Source organism: Henckelia pumila, chromosome 2, assembly GCF_033568475.1.
Source record: "Henckelia pumila isolate YLH828 chromosome 2, ASM3356847v2, whole genome shotgun sequence".
NCBI classification, from domain to species: Eukaryota; Viridiplantae; Streptophyta; class Magnoliopsida; order Lamiales; family Gesneriaceae; genus Henckelia; species Henckelia pumila.
The window spans coordinates 162,150,956-162,164,907 of NC_133121.1; the positions used below are offsets into that span (position 1 = coordinate 162,150,956).

At 33.5% G+C, this 13,952-nt stretch overlaps 1 long non-coding RNA gene across 1 annotated transcript; it reads left to right on the forward strand.

Moving 5' to 3' along the window:
- Positions 1-1,528: 1,528 nt before the first annotated feature.
- On the forward strand, positions 1,529-2,220 carry LOC140878706 (uncharacterized). The gene is made up of 2 exons (XR_012149345.1): positions 1,529-1,614; positions 1,916-2,220. It is a non-coding gene; the product is annotated as an uncharacterized lncRNA (long non-coding RNA).
- Positions 2,221-13,952: the final 11,732 nt, after the last annotated feature.

Here is a 13,952-nt window from a genome sequence, read left to right on the forward strand (position 1 = left end):
CTCCTGAAAATTCTATGCAAGATAGAATAAAGAAGATAAAACAAGGAGTTAAAATTTTTGATGCCAAAACTCGTAGAGACGAAACACACTTTGATCTTTGATCTTCAAGTGTTCTTCAAAACATCAAATAAACACGATCGATATGAGCTTCAGAAAATCTTTTGTTCTTCTCTCAATATGTACGTACGTGAAGCTCTTAAAAAATCTCACGCGGTCTCTCTCTCTCTTTTTCTAGTACACGCCTTGATCAATATATGGGCATGAATCTTGTCCTCTTAGTTTCCTTGAATGCGTAAGATTCTTTATATTTGATCATATTAAAGCTACAAAAATAAAGAAAGAGATAAGTTAGATATGAGATGATAAATATTATAATAAGCTCAATAATATCTCAATCTACTTAATTATGGAAATAAATATTTTAAACAAGATATTCCAAAGTTACTTCATGTCCAAGAAAGACAAAAGATTTTAAATAAAATATTTTTAAACTTAAGAAATTTTAGGAATAAAATATTCCTTTCAAACTGCAATTAAACTTTACATATAGCATCATCGGTTATTTAAATCATCTTTGTTTGTGACAATTTTCATAAACCGTCTTAAATATTAACTTGTGAGATGGTTTCATAAAAACTTTCGCGTTACAAATTTATCTTATATCAGAATGAATTTTTGGAATAATCCAAAGCCTCCAATTTAGCTATTGTCCAACTTGAGACATAGATCAATATATGAAGCTTGAAGTCGCGTTTGGATTGATGAATTTGAAATCTATGGATTTATATTATAATCTTATTGTTTACAATTAAAAAAATATCAGATACTAAATCCACATCTTATTTTTTCATATTAGTATTACAAATTGGAACGAATTTCAAATTACACCATTATTTAATTTGTTGAATTTTAAATTAGTTTTAATTAATATAAAATATATATAAAAATGTAAAGAGTGAACTTGATATTTTTTATTCTACTTCTCTAAAAAAATACATTTGAATGTATGTCAAATCCATGAATTAGAAATCCATCAATCCAAACACAAAAAAGTTGAAATTCTTTAATACCAAGGTCATTGTTATAAGAATACTATAATGAATTGTATCATTTTATGTAATGAATACTATAAGAATACTAAATGGAAAATATTACATTGCCATGGTCTATGATATACGTTTTTATACGCAAGTGCAATTTTCCACTTCAGAAAAATTGAAGTTTTCGTATACATTATAATGGTAATAGTCTATAGAGAAAGGGAAAAAAGAAAAAGTCAATGATGATGATGATATTACTTAAATTTTAGTAAGCAAGATTACAAGCATACCTACCCTAAAAGATTACGAAAAATAGAAATAAATGTTATTTAGCAAGTACTATGAAAATATTGGTTTTATTATATTTAAATTTTCATTTTGGTGGGTACAATGAAATATAAATTTTCATTTTGGTAGGTACAACGACAAACGCAATAACAATTGCCTTAATCGACATAAACACACCTATAAAAGAGTGTTCCATAGCTACCATCATTTTACACCAAAACAAAAATGAAATACTCCTTTGTCTTCTCCATCATGCTCTTTATAATTCTTGTGGTCTCATCTTACGGTACATATACACACAAGTTATATATAGTTTTTATGTGAGATGATCACGGATCTATATGCGTGAGATGAGTCGATATTCATATTTATAGTATAAAGTAATATTAATTTTAACATAAAAATAATTTTTTTATGAGAGAAGGTCTCACATTTTTTTTTGGGTGACGATTAAGGGTGATATACCTTACTGTGCCATATTGATATATAGTTCAGATTATTATTATTGTTGTTGTTATTAATTTCAAAAGAAATAATTAATGTCACACACATATTTATATATATATATATATAATAAATTTTGGCAGGACAAAAAGAATTCAAATTTTGCCCAGCCAGTATCCCAAGAAAAGGTGCATGTGGCGTAGGAGGAAACCGTGATTGCTTTTTCCTTGTGCTAGGCCAATTTCCAGCAAGCAAAATACCAAGTAAAATCAAATGTGTTGATGATGGACCCAATCGGAGCAAATGCACTTGCCAAATTATTTGTGATTCATAAATTAATTAATTAATTACTACAAATAAATTAAAATGTTGGAATATATATTTGCATCTACTAAATGTCATCTTTTTTCTCAATATCTATAATTAATGCATATTCATTACATTTTTACCTAGCTTGTTCCTTGTTACATGTAGATTTGAACCAAAGATCTATCTCGCGCCTATTGCTAATTTCAAGTTAATTTTGTGACGTGCATGAAACATAAATAATTTCGGGGAAAAAAATTCATATTTGAGAAATAATCACTTTTAAAACATAAAAAACGATAATTTTACTATCTTATTAAAGAAAAAGCGTCATGATTTGGTAATTAAAGTCAAATACAAAATATTTAAAATATTTTTCGAAGGAAAAAAGAAGAATAGGAGATAAATCTCTATTTGTATTCTTATACACGTGTTCATTATTTACGAGCGACTGAGCGATTGTGATATGACAATTTAATTTTCAAGTTTAAATATGTTATAAATAATAATATTAATATGTTTTTTAGCAGAATAATATTAATATTTTTTATGACGTGAAAATCTGCAGTTTCTACCTTTAGGTGCGCACTGGGTAAATCCCCGAACTAATGCAAAAGTATGCAAACTACATTAATTATGTAAACTGCACTAAACAAGTCATATGTGACAGGGTAGTCCAAAAAAATATTTGTAGGTTAATCGAACTAAAACAAAAATGAAATACTCCTTCGTCTTCTCCATCATGCTCTTTATAATTCTTGTGGTCTCATCTTACGGTACATATACACACAAGTTATATATAGTTTTTATGTGAGATGATAACGGATTTATATGCGTGAGATGAGTCGATATAATCCATATTTAGAGTATAAAGTAATATTAATTTTGACATAAAAATAATTTTTTTATGAGAGACGGTCTCATATTTTTTTATGGGAGATGATTAAGAGCAGTATATCGTACTGTGCCGTATCGAAAACCGTATACCTTATACCGTAACAAAATTATGATATAAGAAAATGTTATACTGATATCATACCGAAACTCTTGGTATACAAAAATTTTCGGTACATATAAATAGAATACCGATCATACCGAAATTTCGATATGGTATCGGTATATATAAAAAAAAAACCTTATATTTTTAATAATTTATAAATATATTGGTTACAAATATTATATATTTTAAAATATTTTTATATTTTTTCAGTATTTTAATATACCGGCATATACCAAAATTTTCAAATTTCATACCGTTGTCGTACCGATAAATTTTGTATCGGTATCGTACCATATCGAAATATTTGATATATCAAAAATTTGATAAATTTGATATTTTTTCAGTACGATAACTTTGATATACCGAAAATTCGGTGTTTTTTTCCATCCCTAAAGACGATCTCATAGAAATTTTGTGTTACATATATTCGATAAAGTTCAAATTATTATTATTGTTATTGTTTTTGTTGTTGCTAATTTCAAAAGCAATAATTAATGTCATATATATATATATATATATAATAAATTTTGACAGGACAAAAAGAATTCAAATTTTGCTAGGGGTGGAATCGAGTTGGGACCCGTCCCGTAACCAACCCCCTTACCCGATTCCCGTCCCGATAGAAATTGAAATATTTTTTTCTTCCGATCCCGCACCCGAAAAGTGTCGGGACCCGAATGTTTGGGATCCCAAATATTCAGGATCTCGTCGGGTCTGGAGAGGGTAATCCCGAACAATATTTTTTTTAAAAAAAGTTTATATGAAAATATTTTTTTTAAAAAAAATTATGAAGAAAATCAAACAATTTCTTAGTACATTACAAATAAATTAAAATTTCTTTGTATATAACAATTAAAAAACTAAAACATCTTCTTAGTAAATTACAAATAAACTAAAACAACTATTTGATTAATACAAACAAAAACATACAATAATTCATAATAATAAAAAAAACAAAATAAAAATTTATAACTCAATGTTAATATTAAAAAGATAAATATAAAAAAAAATTATATGGTAGATAATTATAAAACATATAATTATAAAAAAATTATTTTTTTAATTAAAAAATATTATAAAAAAATATTATTTTTATATTCGGGTCGAGTCGGAAATCCCGTCAGGAAGAGTTTCCTATCCCGATCCAGATCCCGAAATTGATCGGGTCGGAAAAAGTTCGGAATTGAAAAAATTGGGGACACAAACGGGTTGAAAATCGGAAAGGGTCAGGAATTATGTTAAATTTGAAAGTCCAACTCATTTTGCCCAGCCAGTATCCCAAGAAAAGGGGCATGTGGTGTAGGAGGAAACCTTGATTGCTTTTTGCTTGTGTTAGGCCGATTTCCAGCAAGCAAAATGCCAAGTAAAATCAAATGTGTGGATGATGGATCCAATCGGAGCAAATGCACTTGCCAAATTGTTTGTGATTCATAAATTAATTAATTAATTACTACAAATAAATAAAAATGTTGGAATAAATATTTGCATCTACTAAATGTCATCTTTTTCTCAATATCTATTCATACATATTCATTACATTTCTACCTAGCTTCTTCCTTGTTACATGTAGATCTGAACCAAAGATTTCACTGGCGCCGGGATAATTCCTAAATATATCCTTGTATCTTTTCCATTTTTCCTTTTATATCTCTTTCACCTTTCACGTTCAAAATATATCCCTGATTCATTAAATAGTTTCTCAAATATGTCCTTAAAATTAAATAATGCCTATTCTACCCTTAATTTCCTCCTTTTTTATTTAATAGCTTAATTCCATCATGCTTTCGTAAGTAAATTAAAATAAATTACCTCTTTGACCAAAATGTTGTCGGGTTATGTCCACCGGGTTTTACCGATTGTTCCTCAAAACTGAACCACGCGATCGCAACCGATGGTTCCAGACGTAGACTCCTTCAGCAGCACCTAGCACAGCCTTATTTTGTTTCCTACCTCAAGGCGTATAGTAACAGCTTTAATTTTTGAATAAAAAAATATGAAACCTCGGAAATTTATTCAGACAACATATTATTACATAAATCAACCTCCTTTGAAGAGGAGAAGATAACTTGTTTAGCTACACATAGTATCCTTTTTCTTGAAATACATAAAATTAAAACTTAATACAAACGTAGAAAGAGAAATATTACAATTATGTTTTTATTTGTAAGAAAACTGAAGGAAATGATTGATATCTTCAGTTTCCTTGAAATCCTATATTTATAGCTGTAGTTCCACTCGTTTCACCGAGAAACTTCAGGAAATCTTATAGCTGTCTTGTATTTTTTATGCCATTATTGATGCCATCTTTTGCTAGTGGAAGAGCCACATGCGTGATGGCATCTTTTACTGGTGGAGGAGTCACATGTTTGATTTTTTCTTTTGGATTTATTCTCCTCACATGCCTTCTTTATTGTTGTCGGGGCATCTTTTGCTTTTGCAGTGGGCCTGGGAAAACGCGTTTTTGGTGGTCCCTGTCCACCTTTGATTGTCTCGGAATAATCTTTTCGATCCGTTCGGGGTTTGAAGGTTTTTCTGAATTCTGGCTCCTTCTTGTTTGGACATTCTGGGCAAATATTCTCTGACCATTTTCCGATATGAGCCATGTTACAAAATTTTTGGCGAGTTTCTTTACTCCCCGAATACTTTTTCTTCCACAAAAAGTTCCTCTTCTTTTCGAAGAGTTCTTCCGCAAAAGCCGTAGTTTTCTTGTCATTGTATTTAATAGGAAAGATCCATTCATAGAATTCTGATAAAATTTGAACGGGAACTTGACCTTGTCCATCTCGGTGAGACAAACCCAAAGACCCCATGCCTTTCTTGTTGAGATTTTATTTTCTCCAAAAGTGGACACCAATGGTATTTCTTCAGAAATAGGATCCTTGATAAATCTTTGATTATTCATGTCAGGTCTCCTTAGCTTGATGAAATGAAAGGGCTCGTGTGATCCTTTTTCTGTTGGTTCTGGAGCTGCACTAAAGATGTATAACTTGAGCACATCTTGTGAGACCTCGATTCTAATCATTTAATCTCGAGTCCTTTAAAAAATAAGCAATAATAAACCAAGGAATAAAGCAAAAAAAAATTATTTTTCAAGAGCAAGGGACCTCGCTCGATCGGTAATTTCTCACCGATCGAGCGAGTAGAACCCTGACCAAAAACTTCAGGGCCTCTCGCTCGATCGGTGAAAAGTTACGGATTGAGCGAGAAAAACTCTATCTCGCAAAATAGGACTCCTCGCTCGATCGGTAATAAACGACCAATCGAGCGAGCCCAACTCTGAAAAAAAACATGAGAACTTTCCCTTACTAAAAACTCCGACTCAAATCCATTCCAAACATAATGAAATATGAAACATCATCATACAAACCTCAAAACTCGAATATTTGATACAACAAAATTCAAAAGAAGTCAAGTCCTAAACATGCTTCAAAACATATCGAGTTCAACACGCTATTCAAATCCTCTTCCGAAGCCTATCTTATATCAATCACCACCCGATCTAGCCATGCTGCCTCTGACTCGATCCTGCCCCACCTGTTGCCAAGCACACATAAAAAAACAAGACAACGACCGGATAAATCCAGTGAGAATAATATTTCCAGTAAAAAAGACATAACATAGCATGCAATTCCACATAATATATCAACTCATGATATATAAATATCAACAACGCAATTCAAGAAGGAATTAAAATGAGATGCATGTCTTTAAACTTTGAGATTATCAAATCGGATAATCAAAAGGTAATTCTTTGCTTCTATTCTTTGGTTGGGATCCCGATGACAAAATATCACAACAATCACACCGACTCTCCCTTCGATGTGGATGATGTATATTTCAATCCTCTAGACTCTGAAGCATTATAGTGAGTTAATCTACTATTGTAGTAATTCGCCTACCAGTGTCACTCGACTACAATCACAGATCATCTAATTCAAAATGGAAACAAATTATTTGGCACAATATGAATGCATATGAAATTCTAATACATTCAATCATATAATTCAAGTAATTCACTTAGACATGCATATGTGATTTCTTTAGGACACTCAAAATCACTTCGGATTCGAGTTAATCATCCCATTAGATTCGATGTCGTCTTATATCTCTTCTTCGATTCGATGTGGCTTCCAATCTGGACAAGCTACAAATATAAAAGATTCCATCAGAGACCATTCGATTCAATTCAACGAATGAGGTAAACTTGATTCGACGATTCGAAAACTATGAACTCTGTGCTCAACAGTCTTTAACCAATCTGTACGGTGAAGCATAAGAACATCAATATCAATCATTCAATCCAAATCCAATCCACAAATTCAATCAAACTCCCAAATTCCCAAAAATCTCAAACCGGCGGCATAACGACTATAAATCGACTATCCGAAAAATCAACAACTCTTCATATCAATCCAATCTACCTCATATATCCATCATTCTATCAATATAACTCTAAAACAACAAATATCAAACCCCAAATTATGTATTTATGCCTCAAAATTCATATCAATTCCGAACGAATCTCTTTTTCCGATCTGTCTTTGAATAAACGATGAATGCTAGCTCAAGAACAACATACTAAAAAATAGTCGAATTCCAATGACGTCCCAAAAATAGAATAATAACCGATCGAAGAAAAATTTACGGTACAACGAAGCTCTTGCAGCCGTGTTCGCAAATATTCCTTCAGATTTAATTTCTATCGGACGGATCGTGCAAACCCGGAAAATCAAAAGCTTGGAAGGCGTTTTAATGGAGGATGGCGTGAAGAAGGAAGAATAAGGAGAAGATAAAATGCCACCTACACGCCTCCACCTCCTATAAATATACATGTGTTATGTAAAATCCAAGATTTGCAATTTAGACCCTGAAAACTTCAAAAATTGCACTTTAGTCCCTGCTCCAAGTTCGAAACTTACCATTTAATCCTTAAATATAAAAAATCTTGGAATATCAATCTTAATCTCCTATAATCTCAATTAGGCTAATTTTTGGGTATTATATATCTCCTCTGGAAAAATGATCATTATTTACCTATGTTTCTTGGACTACTTCCTGAATCCATTTTGGTAGCTGTGATATCTCATGGAAGCTTGGTGAAGTTGTATAAACTGATACTAAAGTCCCAAATTCATACCATAGCTTTACATCCTTAGGATTAACATTGTTTTTTAGCCAAATCATATTTATATTCCTGCAACATCAACCCTGCAAGTGGTCGGGTTGATTTCACTTTTTGTACTTAATTTCTCCCATATTTGTTGAAAAACCTGAAATGGAGAAATGACAGCTGGATTAGTATCAATCTTAGATTTTCCCTTGTATGTGTTGGGCCTAAGATTGATAGATTCCTTTTTCACCCCAGAGGCGGAGGGTTGACTTGATGAGTTATCCTAATCAATTTTTGCTTTATCTAAATCATCAAAGGCTGATGATAGATTAGCGCTTGTTTCTTATAAAACCAATGGTTTTAAAATTTCTTGTTTCTGAGAAACCAATGGTTTTTCTATGGCATGCATAATTGGCCCTTGAATCGCAACCCATAATTAAGTTTGAGCTTGCAGACATCCTGTGATTCGATTGGATACTTTGATCCAATCATCTTATTGTAACCTATCCGCCATATCAGCACTTATGACAAGCTGGTTGAACTCGGTTTGAAGCAATCCAAGGTGTTCCCTGAGATGCCTCTGTATTTTCATGATGGAATCCACGTTACTGTCTTCCATCTCTTGTTAAGAAATCTGCAAGAATATTTTCATGAGATTTAATAATAACAATATCAAAAATATAATTTTGATATAATGATTGCCATCTTAATAACCTAACTTTCTCAGGTTTAGATTCAATCTTATTTCTTAGAAAATCTTTTACCTGGGTGTTATCAACCTTCAAAGTGAATTTTTTAGTAAGTAAAAATAAGGTCTGACCCAATATATTTTGGGGATATTATTGATGATTTAGTGTAGGTGACTATTGACCTACTTGACCTTAAGCCTTCTGTTTTTATTGCCTATAAATATTGTGCTTTTGGCAAAAGAGAAAACACAAATTAGTTTTTAAAATAAATCACGATGGATGAATCCGAGTTTGAGATAAGGAAATACAGGTACAAAAATAGAGTATTAGCAAGAGGTATGCATATCTGGTTTCTTCTGGAGACAATTCGTCGCAAACTTTGCACTGGTGTAGCTCTCATGAATCCAAGCATTGCTGAGGGGTTGCTGCGATGCAAACTTACCTTGTGAACTCAAAGCACTCGTGATGTGCTAAGACCTGCTGCTATGAGACTCTTGATGCTTTTGGAAGAGAGAGATGAGATGCAGAACATGTGCTTTGAAGATGATGTCTGCAACGGTCAAGGTTCACTCACTCGGTGGATGATTGAGTGGAGTCGAGAGATGAGAAGCAGAATATCTGCAGCTCACTTTGCATATAGACTCAGTAGGGGGTCAGTGTAAAATAAATGGTTATGCAATATTGAAATGAAATTATTATGTAATGAAATGCAGTATTCCCCTAAGTTTATGCTTATCTTAACTTAATTCTATCAAACCAAGTATATTATGAAAATAAGAAAACTTAGCGTACGGTAGTGGTTTGGTGAATATATCTGCTTCTTGCTGATCAGTAGATATGTATATCATCTGAATCTCCTTCTTTAGCACATGTTCTCTTATGAAATGATGTCGGACATCAATGTGCTTTGTTCTTGAATGAATCACGGGATTCTGAGTGATTGCAATTGCACTAGTGTTGTCGCAAAACATGGGGGTTTCATTTGACTGTATTCCATAATCTCGAAGCTGTTGTTGTACCCATAGTACTTGAGCACAGCAACTGCCAGCTGCTAAGTATTCTGCTTTGGCTGTAGAGGTGGAATTTTATGTTTGCTTCTTACTAAACCATGAAATAAGTCTGTCTCTCAGAAATTGACAAGATCCACTAGTACTTTTTCTATCAAGATTGCATCCTGCATAATCTGCATCTGAATAGCCAACAAGATTAAATTCTGAGTCTTTGGAGTACCAAATACCCACATTTGTAGTACCCTTAAGATGCTTAATAATCCGTTTAGCAGCAATGTGATGGGATTGTTTGGGTGCTGCTTGAAATCTTGCACAAAGGCAGACAACGAACATGATATCAGGCCTGCTAGCAGTTAAGTAAATTAATGAACCTATAAGTCCTCAATACATTGTTACCTCAACTGGTGTTCCTGCCTCATCTTTGTCAAGCTTTATGGAAGCACTCATAGGAGTAGATATGGCAGAGAAATTTTCCATACCAAACTTTTTGGTGAGTTCCTTGGTATACTTAGCCTGATTTATGAAGATGCCATTCTCAAGCTATTTTACTTGTAGTCCGAGAAAGAAATTCAATTCGCCCATCATGCTCATCTCAAATTTTTCCTGCATCAACTTAGAGAATTTCTCGCATAAACGAGGATTAGTTGATCCAAATATGATATCATCCACATAAATTTGAACAAGTAAAATATGATCTCCTTTAACAAACTTAAAAAGGGTTTTATCGATTGTTCCTATAACAAAGTTATGATATAATAGAAACTGTGATAGGGTGTCATACCAAGATCTTGGCACTTGTTTTAAACCATAAAAAGCTTTATCAAGTTTAAAAACATAATTAGGAGTCGAGGAGTTGATAAAACCCGGTGGCTGCTCAACATACACTTCTTCGTGAAGTAGCCCATTGAGGAAAGCTGACTTTACATCCATTTGATAAACTTTGAAGTTTTTATAAGCAGCATAGGCAAGAAATATCCTGATAGCTTCAAGCCTTGCTACTGGAGCAAATGATTCGTCAAAGTCAATGCCTTTCTCTTGTCTAAATCCTTGAACAACCAATCTGGCTTTGTTTCTAATCACTGCCCCATCCTCATTCAATTTATTGCGAAACACCCATCTGGTGCCTATGATATTTTGATTTTCCGGTCGAGGAACTAAATTCCAAATTTGTTTCTAGTGAACTGATTTGGTTCCTCCTGCATAGCTTCAATCCAGCTAGCATCTTGTAGGGCTTCATCTATGTGCTTAGGCTCTAGCTGTGAGATGAATGCTGCATGCAATAGTTTGTTAATCATTTGATTATGTGTACATAGAGGGCGATAGGATTGCCAATGACCAGCTTAGGTGGATGACTTTTACTCCACCGAAGACTTGGTCCAAGGGGATTTGTGTTTTGGTTTGTTGGAGATTCGTCCTCATTTCTGATTGTGTTATCAGGTTCAATGATTTATTCCCCGATTCTCTGTTCTTCATGATCTTGATCTATTCTTCCTTCAATAGGTTGAATAATAACTTCTTTTGGTTCATCCCTTGTGACAGAAGGTTCATCAATGTCACTTTCATCATCTAGAACAATTGATTCCAGCATGTTTGTTAGATCTTTAATATCGGTTTGAGACTTGTCTGCACATATAGTAGCTTCGTAAAAAATAACATGAATGATTTCCTATACTGTCAGTGACCTTTTGTTAAATACTCTGTAAGCTCTACTGACTAAGGAATATCCAATGAATATGTCTTCTTCTGCTTTTGCATCAAAATCCGTTATGCGATGTTTTCCATTATCATGCATGAAACATGTACAACCAAATACTTTAAAATATGAAACATCAGGGTTTGTGCCATTCCAGATCTCATATGATATTTTGTTGTGCTTCTTGTTAATCATAGATCTGTTTTGAGTGTAACATGCTGTGTTAATTGCCTCTGCCAGAGTCTTTGAGAGAAGTTAGAATCAGCAATCATAGTTCTAGCTGCTTCTTTGAGGGTAAGATTTTGTCTTTCAGCAACACCATTTTGCTGTGGAGTCCGAGCAGCAGACAACTCATGCTTGATTCTCTGGCCATCTAGATAGGATTCGAGGGTTTTGTTTAAAAATTCAGTTCCTCTATCACTCTGGATCCGATGTTTCCCAGTACGCTTCTCATTTTGCAAATGTTTTAAAATATTTATCAGGTGAGTAGCTGTTTGATCTTTGGACGATAAGAAAATTACCCAGGTGAAATGAGAGTAATCGTCCACAATCACTAAGGTATATTTCATTCCCCCCAAGCTCCTGACCGGTATAGAACCAAACAGATCCATGTGCAACAGGTCTAAGCATTTAGAAGAAGATATACACCCTTTGGTTTTAAAATTAGCTCTCACTTGTTTGCCCTGATGACAAGCCGAACAAACTCTATTATTTTTAAAATCTCTTTTGGGCAGGCCAAGAACTAGATCATGTCTACTCAGATTTTTAATGGACTTAAAATTCAAATGATTTAGCCGCTTATGTCATAACCAATGTTTTTCATTTTGACCAACAAAACAGGTAGGAACTGATGGTTGTTCACTTTCCCAATTTAGCCTATAAGTGTTTTGTTCTCTTAGTCCGGTTAACATGATTTCACCATTACTATATTTGATCATGCATGTGTGTTTGTGAAATTCAAAAATGTAACCATTATCACATAATTGACTAATACTGATCAGATTATAGCATAGGTTATCAACAAGCAATAAGTCATTAATAATAATGTTACCATGAGTAATCTTACCCTTACCCACGGTCTTACCCTTTGAATTATCACCAAAAATAATTTTAGGCCCTTTGTATTGTATAATTTTGGATAGCAGTTTTTTATTTCCAGTCATGTTCCTGGAGCATCTACTATCAAGATACCAAGTTGTCTTCTCCATTTGATCTTCTCGACTGATTTTACTGACAGTACCTCAGTTTCGTCTTCTCCATTATGAGAATTGGCCATGAGACATTGTACTTGATCTTCCACACTTTCTTCGGATGAGCTATTTGTATCGGATGACTCGGATTCTGTTTCTTCCCATTTGCTTTTTTCTTCGTCTACAACTATCACTCTTTGTTCCTTCTTCTTTCGAAATTTTCTTCTTCCTTCCTTGCCTTTCTTTTTCTCAAAATGCTGCTTTCTCTCATTATTCTTAGGCTTAGTGCAATCTGAAATGAAGTGGCCTTGCTTGCCATAGTTAAAACATGCAGGACCATCCTCTGTATGGTCTTGTTTATAGTAAGGTTTGTTAAACTTTGTTTTATTCTTACGCATGAATTTACCAAACCTTTTTATGAAGAGGGACATTGCTTCGCCACTCATCTGCTTCATTTTCTTCTTTGCTGATGCTTCCTCGGTCGGTTGAGGTAAGGAAGTTGATGTTAGTGCCTTGGTGGGGTTTGAGACAGATGGATCGTCCTGTGCTCTGATTCCGAGTTCAAACTCGTACGCCTTGAGATCTGCAAATAAGTCATGAAGCTCTAGTTTGTTTAGATCCTTTGATTCTCTCATAGCTATAGTCTTGACATCCCATTCTCTAGGAAATGCTCGCATAACCTTCAAATCAATTTCACGATTAGTGTATATTTTTCCAAGAACAATCAATTCACAAATAATATTGCTAAATCTTTCATCAAACTCAGTCACAGTTTCTCCTGTTTTCTTGGCGTTGTCAAACATCTGAATGGCTACGGTGAGTTTGTTTTCTTTAGTTTGATCGTTTCCTTCGCACAGTTGAGTAAGTTTCTCCCAAATTTCTTTGGCGGTTGAGCATGTCTTGATCTTGCTAAACATGTTTTTGTCCAGTGTTTTTTACAGTATGTCTTTAGATACATTGTCAAGATTTGCTTTATTCTTGCCCTCATTACTCCATTTTGCTCCGGGTTTCTCAACCATCTGTGGTTCGCCTCCTGATATGGATACAGCAGTGTTGACTTTGAGGATCTTCATGGCTCCATCAGTGATGACGTACCACATATCATCATCTCGAGCAGAAAGATGTGCCTGCATACGTATTTTCCAATCATCATAATCTTCTTTAGAGAACATAGAGATTTTA